Source organism: Rhinolophus hipposideros (assembly GCF_964194185.1).
Source record: "Rhinolophus hipposideros genome assembly, chromosome: 19".
Taxonomy (NCBI): Eukaryota; Metazoa; Chordata; class Mammalia; order Chiroptera; family Rhinolophidae; genus Rhinolophus; species Rhinolophus hipposideros.
The window spans coordinates 41256442-41265424 of record NC_138065.1 but is presented as its reverse complement, the minus strand read 5'-3'; positions in this window follow the sequence as shown (position 1 = coordinate 41265424).

Here is an 8983-nt window from a genome sequence, read left to right as displayed (position 1 = left end):
GAAACTCTAAACTGTCTGAATACCAGTGGTGAAAGACAAATTACTGCCATAATACGCATAAAATTTTCTGTAAAGGGGGTGCCCTCCCTAGATGGAAGTAGGAAAGGGCGTGCAATGATTTCTTCAGATAGAGTGTCTTTGTTTTCTGGGGTCCCTGGTCAGCGTGCCCTCTGTGCTCGGACAGCTCAGTGGAACATTAGGGGATCTAAGTCCAGTGACCCCAGACTAACTTCTTTTGTGTCTGCTCTTGAGCCTCTCTAGAAGAATATGTTCCTAAAGAGTACAGATCCCTTGTGAAAAACATGAGGGCCGTGGCACGTGGGAATTCTAAGCCACAAGCAGAAAAGAAGAGTCAACTACAAATTCATGTACTCTATTTCTTAAATTGAAATAGCTTTATACGTTAATATGCCTTGGACCAAAGGACTCAGCCAGAACTTTATGGTGTTTCGTCCCCTCTTAGCATTTCTGCTCTGAATTCCTCTCTGAGGTCACTTTTTCCATTGCAGCCCCAGCAACCATAGCACAGTGGTTCCTGCCGAAGTTACAGTTCTATACAGAAGCTCTTTATTCATCTGCTGTATTTTTACCTCGACTGTTTATATGTGCAGCATAATGTGGTGTCCTCTGAACAATTAACAGTACAATTTTCCCTCCTTTCAGACCAATAGCTTTTCTGTTCCTTACCACCCCCACTCCTGCAGCCTAAGCCTCTTAATGATCTTTGAATGAGAACTGCTTGTGTTCACTAAGGAAAAATCATGTGACTTACTGGGTGGGTGTGCTTTCAAAGTGTTTAGGTGATTCTGGAAAGCTTCCCCCAAGCCAATTTAACCAAAATCAAACAAAGCTTGGCTCTTTAGGTTTCAGGGTACTGAATGGAGGTAATGATAGGAAGTATCTAAATAAAGTTCCTTTGTTTATTAATTTATCTTCAGACATAAACTGGGCTCCTTCTGTGTGCCTAGATGACTGATAAGTGTTAGGGATACAAAGATGAATGAGATATGACCTCTGCCCTCAAGGAACTCAGCCAATTATAATTCTCCTTTGCCAAAACCCCAAAAGGGTGTTGTCAGTGTGACTAAGGAATGAATACTTGTCACATGGTCTATGAAGTTTATACAGTTTACTTCACGGTGAAGTTGTTTGCTTCAACAACTTTTGGCATATTAACCAGTGTTCAAACACTGTATATATATTATTTGTCCCAAAGGACTGAACTTTGAATAAGCCACAACGAAATATTACACAGTGTACCTCTCAAGATCTTATTGTCTGGCTAGAGAGGAGACAATCTATGTATCCGAGATAATGTTAGAGCATTCCCGGGCAGTCTGATGTATAAATGCTAAATTGTAATTGTGTGGCACTTTCTTCACTACCAAGCGCTTCAGCACTCTTTATTTTGATTCTCACGTGGAGCTGATGTTCCTTATTAATACTTGTTAACATAATCATCTTCATTTACTAGGTGGAGGAATTAGGGTACCAATTGGTTAAGCAGTGACTTCACGTAGTCGTGAGTGAGTAACGAGTACTGGAGCCAGGTCTCTTAACACCATGCTGCCTCTTTCTTGTCTGCCGCAGAGAAAGACATTCATGTACGTCAAAGAGCCTCAGTGCTAGAGGGAGCTAGGATGTGATTTAGGGATCAATTGTATTATCCTCTTGTACTCGTGAACAACTGGATCAAAATGTCAAGCAGTCTGGATACTTTGGAAAACCATATTCGTACGCAATATATTTACCAAGTTTTATTACAAGGAATAAATACATTAATGCACTTATGTAGGGAAACCTAAAACAATATTTAATGTGAAATGAGATAAAGCTCAGAAATGTTCTCTGCTTGTTAGAGCTAAATTTTGTGCTGTCACAAAGAGTAGACTTGGGGCACTCTTACATGATGATTTCACCCTTAGTGAGGAAGAGTCTTGCACCCTAAATATCCCCCAGATCTCCTTGTTGTTGCTTGAAATCCTACCTTAATTCTACTTCTTAATCGTGAAGTTTTGATCTAAATTAATAACAAGCATGTATGTGACATCCCACCGTAGCAAGGCACAATGCTAAGATTTGGGAGGAGCATAAGCCCAAATGTTTTTTTAATAGATTCAACAGATGAACTAAATTAGTTACATTGTTATGAGAATTTCTAAACGTTTTTTCTCAATTTCTGTACTTACCTCATTGTACACTGGTGATATTATTTAGCATGTGTTAGAGCCCAGGTGAGCAGAGCTGAAGGCCCAAACCCCAATAGTAGCCCAGGCGTGTTAGTCAGGATGGGCTAGAGTATGATGATGTAACAACCAGTGAATTAGTTTAACAAATGTTTATTTCTTGCTCACATAGATGTGGAGTACTTACCCTGGGAATCAGGTCAACAGAACCTCAGCCTTCTGGAATGTTGTCAGTTCCAGTGGCAGGAAGAAGAAAGTACTATGCTGTCTGCAACAAAATGCTTCCACCAGAAGAAACAGATGGCACCCCTGCCCACATTTTATTGGTCAAAACAAGTCATTATGGCATGGCTGGCCATAATCAACTCCAAAAAGGAGAGGAAGTGCAATTTTACCATGTGCCTGGGCTGAGGAGAAGGAATAGTCAGAGAACAGCATTTCCAGGTAATGGAGGAACAAGGGGAGGAGAGAGCAGAGAGGTAGATTTAACAACTGATTTGTTGTGGGAACAGAGAAGGAGGAGTTTTAACTGCAAACTATTGTGAGTCACTTGCACGTGAATGAGATTCAGGTTCAATGGGAAGATAGTGAGAGAACATTGCTAGAAAGACAAGGCATTAGCCACTCCGGTGGGAAATGTGTCCACCTAGAGGGCTGGTAGGGAGAGGAGAGTTTGGGAGACAAACTTTTCCCCACTTCTCTACTCAGGCTATGGATTTAGTATCTGACCTCAAAAGGGAGAACTTTTATGTATATCAGGAACCTAGGGTCACTATAGACTTTACTCTCCTCCCTTTTCTGATGCACTGTGGGCCGCTTTGCAGAATATGATGTCCTAGTATTTACTTCTTAAGAATGAGGAAAAGAAAGCATTTGCACTTACGGTGTAGGGGATTTAGTTGGACCCTGTGAGAATATTTCTGGACGAAGCTGGTTAAACATGAAGGTGTGGGTGGGCCTGGAGTATTTATACAAGTCTAGGGGCTCTCAGGGTACATTAGCATGGGGTGGGGAAGGAAAGCTGGGGATAGACGCCAGTCCTCGGTGTTTCTCGTCAGTCCACGCTGGCATCTGCTGAACTGAGTGCCATCCTGCAGTGCCCACGTTCCACGTCAGTCACCGCCGGGTCCTCCTGGTCCTTCCTCCCGATCTGAGTCTCTCACAGCTGTTCCACCTGGGTGCTTGGAAAATACTCGGCCTGGCCCTGAACTCAGTGGGTATGTGGGGGAGCTGCCAGGCTGCCTCGGGCCCTCTCCACCTGGGCACACCTTCCCTGTTGTCTCAGAATGCTGGGTGGAGGCCACAGACGCTTGGTCTGAGCCTGGAGGCTGCAGTGGGAGGTTGGACCTGGGGTGCGGACCACAGTTTCCCCAATTTCCTCTTGTCTCCTCTGCTCCAGGAACTCAGTCAGACGGGTCAGGGCAAAGGGGACAGAACACAGGCCTCTGCTTAGTGACCCAGGTAAGGGTCTAACTCTTGTTTTGCTCTCACCTGTCCCTGCCAGGTTTTCTCCCTCTAGGTTTACCTCAGGGGTAGAAAAAAAATCTATGACCATTTCCAGATCTATTTTTCTTTTAAATGTATTGTTTTTGCCAAGATTTCAGATTTTGAAATTCAAAAGGCAAGAATTTGCCTCTTTTGTCCTGTAGTGTAATCCCCTCCCCGAGGCACTGTGCCAAGAAAGCCTGGATGGGAAAAGGTTCATAGGTAACAAGAATTCCTGAGAGGGGAAAACATGTCTGTCAGTTTATGTATCAAAACATTATCCTGCTACATTTGCAAACAGAGGTGTTAATTATCATTCACGTGCATATTTATACTCACAAGAACTATTGAATTTTCTTAATGTACGTCCTAGCTTACCTATCAGGCTGCATCCCACCTATTGTGATACAGTACTTGTTACAGAGTAAGAGCTCCGTAAATGGTTTATTTGATGGCATTCAAATGTTCATAAATGGACTCCTCACCCACTCCTATCTCGGCCATTCTAAGGACAAGATCAGAATCTCTGGCCTGTAGAGAAGGAGGAGCCCATGTTTCTGGGGCCACAACAGAGAGCACATCCCATCCCATGCTCTGTGTTCTTTTAAACACGCCAGGAGATCCAGTTTATTTTGATTCTTTGCCTTAGTAGCTTTAAGAATCAAAACAGAGATTTCTAAACAAAATATTTCTGCCTGATAAGCTTGCTTAATGTTTTGTTATATACGTCTTTTCCTGTGTTAAATCTGTGTGTTTTTATTTATCCAACAACTATTGGAGGGAAATGTAGACATGAGAACACTACTAAATTTGGAAATTCTACTTAGAAACGGTAATTCCCTATTCACAATTACAAAATTATAGTGATTCTATTTACGTTGCTGAGTACAGATGGGGACACTGTGGTTTTATAAATGGGTGAAACATCGGTCACCTCTTCTCCCATCCCAAGCAGGACCATTGGAAAATTTGGTTCCTATAAATGTAATGTTGTGTGCTTTTCCTTAATGTGGGTTCTCATCTCAATTCTTTAGGTTTAAACGAGTATTCTCGTAATTCACCCACTTTGGGCCTTAGTGCTGCACGGCTGTAAAATGAAGGAGTTGGTATGGACATTATCTGAGAGCCGTTCTATCTGTAAATTGTAGCAGGCCAGTAATGGAAGGACCTTGCTGTATAGAGCCTCCCTTTTCATCAGCATTGTAATCTCTTCCCACTTCCACCCGTTTTTTTTTAAGTCCTAACTGTCGGTTTTGATCATCCACCTTTAGAAATGTGCTCCTTTGAATTTTTGAGGCTCAGGAGACTTGAAAGGCAGAGCGTGGACTCCAGACTACCCAGAGTGATGTGGTGGGAGAGTTATGTAATCCCACTGAGCCTCGGTTTCTAATCTGTCAAATGAAAGACAAAAATATAGCCTCCTGGGTTGTGGTTTCCTCACATAATGAAATGCCTGGGTGGGGAGAAATGACTTTTAGCACATACTAAGCTGTCGGCGTTCCCTTCCCTTGGCAGTCTCCTGTCACTTCCCATTGATGTGCAAGTGGCCACCTTAGGAGGGAGTACATGATAACTAGCTGAGAGCCACGCCTCTAAGAAAGGCACCTACATGTGCTGCAGGGTAGGACCAAGATGGCAGAGCAAGAGGGAGGACACTAGGGACAAACTCTGCTCCTTGAAAATGTTATCAGGGCCTAACCTGGCTGCTGCTGCTGTTGGAAATGGTGCTGATGATTTTTTTGGCCTCCACTGTGGGGAATCCTTTGAAGTCAGGGAAATTGTACAGCAATGAGACAACTAACTACCAGCTATGTAGTTGGAAGCTTACATCAAGTGATAGAAACTTCCACTGCAGGGAAGCTGTATTGGACAATTCACTGGAATCGAAAAGTTAGACTTAGGGTAGCACAAAAGCACATTGGAAACGTCCTTCCATATAGAACAAGGGTGGGTGTATGTCCCGAGACCTGGCATCGAGCCTTCTGTGGATGGTGGGGCTTGGGCCTCTTCTTGAAGGAATGATTATTACTAAGTAAAGAAACATGAAGCAATAGCTAACAACTTGTATTTGGATAGCAATGCATTAGAGTGGGGGAGGTAGGGACTTAATTTTGTTCTCCTCTCTGTCCCCGGGGCTTAGAGAAGTGTCTGTCACATGGTGGGCGTTCCATAAGTATTTGTGGGAGGAAATAAACAAATGAATACGTATAAAATAATGTCAAGTGGTTATAAATGCTATGAAGTAAGTAAAGATATGGGAATAGAGCACGACAGGAATGTTAACATTAGTTAGGGTGGTCAGGAATGGCTTTTCTCTGCAGGTGTCATTAGAGCAGAGACCAGAATGCAGGGAAGGAATGAGTCATGCAAATAACTGGAGGATTAGTCTTGCAGGCAATGAGAAGTGCAAATGTCCTGAAGTGAGAGAATGATGGGATCTTAGGTTCTGCATTTCTAATGAGCTCTCAGGTGATGCTCATGTAGTCCCTGGACCATTCTTTGAATAACAAGGGTTTGGTCTAGAACTTGACGGTGGAGTCAGTAGCTGAAGTGTGAAGGTCAGGGAACTGAGAGGCAAGGTCATGACATGAGATAGAGAGCATGAAAAACTGCATAGGCAAAATTATGTGTTGAAAAATATGCAAAACTGTATATTAAAAATATCAGTAGTGTCTTCCTCGGTGAGGTTACATTTCAGGTGATTTAAATTCTCTTTAGGGTTCTAAAATTTCTACTATGTGTATTTATGTTTCTATTCAGAAAAAATTATTTTAAAAAGTTAATTTAAAAACAAGAAATATGTTTTTTAGGTAAGACACTGAGTTCAAAATGCATAAAATATATTTCTAAATTAAAAAATATTCTAAACATTGGGAATTAACTGGGGTTTATTAGGAAAGGCTTCATAGAGGGGATGCTTTTGAAGCAAATCTTGATGTATAAGTAGGTGAAACCTAAGTTTGAACTCTTAGCAATTTCTCTTCCCTCTTGTCCTGTTCTCAGGAGGAAATGGCGAAGGGATGTCGGGCGTGAGTGGTGTATTAGTTGTATATTGCTGTGTGACAAACTATCCAACACTCAGCTGTTTAAAACAACAAACATTTATTATCTCACAGTTTCTGTGGTTCAGAAATTTGGGAGCAGCTTAGCTGAGTGGTTCTGGTTTACATTTTCTCCGGAAGTTACATTTAGCAAGGTATATAACAAGACAGATAAGCTCAGATAAATATTGGTTTGTTTGAGAGCAGAAATGAAAGGGACTAGATTAAGTCCAGAAATCTGATGCTTCACAGGATTAGAAAAGAAAACTACTTATTGACCCTAAGCAGAAGACACGACTGAAAAAGACTTTGAGCAAGAGGTACATTCAAAAATATCAACGGAGTAGATGCCATACTCGCTTCCATAGAGGTTATAGAATCATTCAGGGCTGATCCCTGCCTTCAAAGAGGGTATAATTCCTCAGAAATGTAAGGCATGTACAAATAACCTAGTGGAAGAGAGTTAATGATTGAAATAGGTTGCCATAAATATTGGCGGAATTCCAACCTTCTGGGGGAGCCCAGAGTATAAGTTCTCGAGGGGACAAAGGAGCTTGGGCCATGGCTCCCCATCAAGCCCTCAGACCCATGAATGAATGGACCTCAGTCATCTCTCACGCTCACTTTCATCTTTCTGAAATACCAAGGATTAGTTTGTGTCTCGGGTAGTCGCTGACACCTGGCATATTGAGGGGACCCCCTGTGCCCAGCCCATGACTTCCCTATCAGCATTCCCCACTAACTTTCTAAGTAGTTCAGTAGCTTAGTTTCTCTGCTTAGAGTCTCATTTCTGTACAGGCAGACGAGGACCCTGCTCGCCTCATCCTTCTTCAACCGCCTGCAGATTATGAGACGTCCCAGACCTTAAAACACTGTGTGTTTGCAGAGGTTGCTTTCCTTTGTTAGCTCTTGTTTTTTCAAATAGTCATTCTTTGGGCAAAACACGAGAACTTGCAGCTTGTGGTTGTTTCCTGGCCTGAATCTAGTACCTGTTTAGCTTTTCGGGTTGCCTCTTGGGCTGCACAGAATATTTACCTAAAGATAGAATGAATGGCGCAACACCATGGACAGGACTGGAAGAAGATAAAATTTTCTTTCCAATCGGTGCCCTTACATTTTTCACTGAACACTAGGTACTGTTTTTTTCTCAGAGTGGCAAGAGTGGGCAGCAAAAAGAAATGATATTGAGTTGGGGAGCTTTCCAGAACAGCACTAGGTCATCGCAAGGCCTTCTGAGGCAGCAAAGCAAGGAAGCTGGCGCTCTGGTGATGGCTGTCCTGTGACCTTAGGTGAACCCCACAGTGATGGGGCAGCCCATATGCGCCCTTTGGAGGCAGGGCAGTGGAGTGGAAGGCTCTCCCACTCAGCCCCTTATTAAGGGTGGCTTTGGGTAAGTTACTTACCGTATCTATACCAGGCGTGGTACCCCCATATCTTAGGGCCCTGGGGGGATGAAATGAGATGAATAGATAGAAATTATTCAGCACATTTTCAAGAAATGGTAGTTATTATTTTTTTTGTAGGCTGATGTTTTATAGCATTAATGTTTCAGATGTGACCACATCTTTAATGTTGTTTCTGGGGGAAATTATTTCTATAAACTTATTTATGATATTAACATAAAAAGCAGCTCTTGCCTACCTGGTGAATCAGATACAATTTCTTTATTACCTTCATTTATTCTGGTGAGAGGGTTTCATTGTTGCAGGCAGTACGTTCTCGTGGTTAGAGCAGAGGCTCTCGCACTCGTCTTTGGGGCTGAAATCCTGGTGTGTCATCTGGAGCCAGTTGATTAATGTGTCTGGGACACAATTCTTTATCTACAATTCCGAAATGAGTCTTTTCATGAGATTTACCCCACTTGCATAAATCTTCCTATTTTTGTTGCAGAGATATTGTGATTGAGTCTAGGGGACTACACACTTATGGGGATTCTGCAATGTATGTTACACGTACCCTGTAATCTTTATTAAATATGAATCCTAAAACTCATCTGGCTCCAAAGGTTTTAGGTAAGCAGCCTGTGATTTACCCTCATCGGGTTCTTTTGAGTTACGTTAACTTCATGTAAGCCTCTTGGAACCATATTAGCTATTATTGTCATCCTAGGAACAACCTTTTGAGGCAGCAATTATAATCCCATTTTACAGATGAGGAAAATAAGGCACAGAGAAGTTAAATAGCCACATAATTTGTATGTGGCAGAGCTGGAATCCAAACAGGCATTTCTGACTCCACATCCTATATTCTATGAAAACAGATTAATTCCTG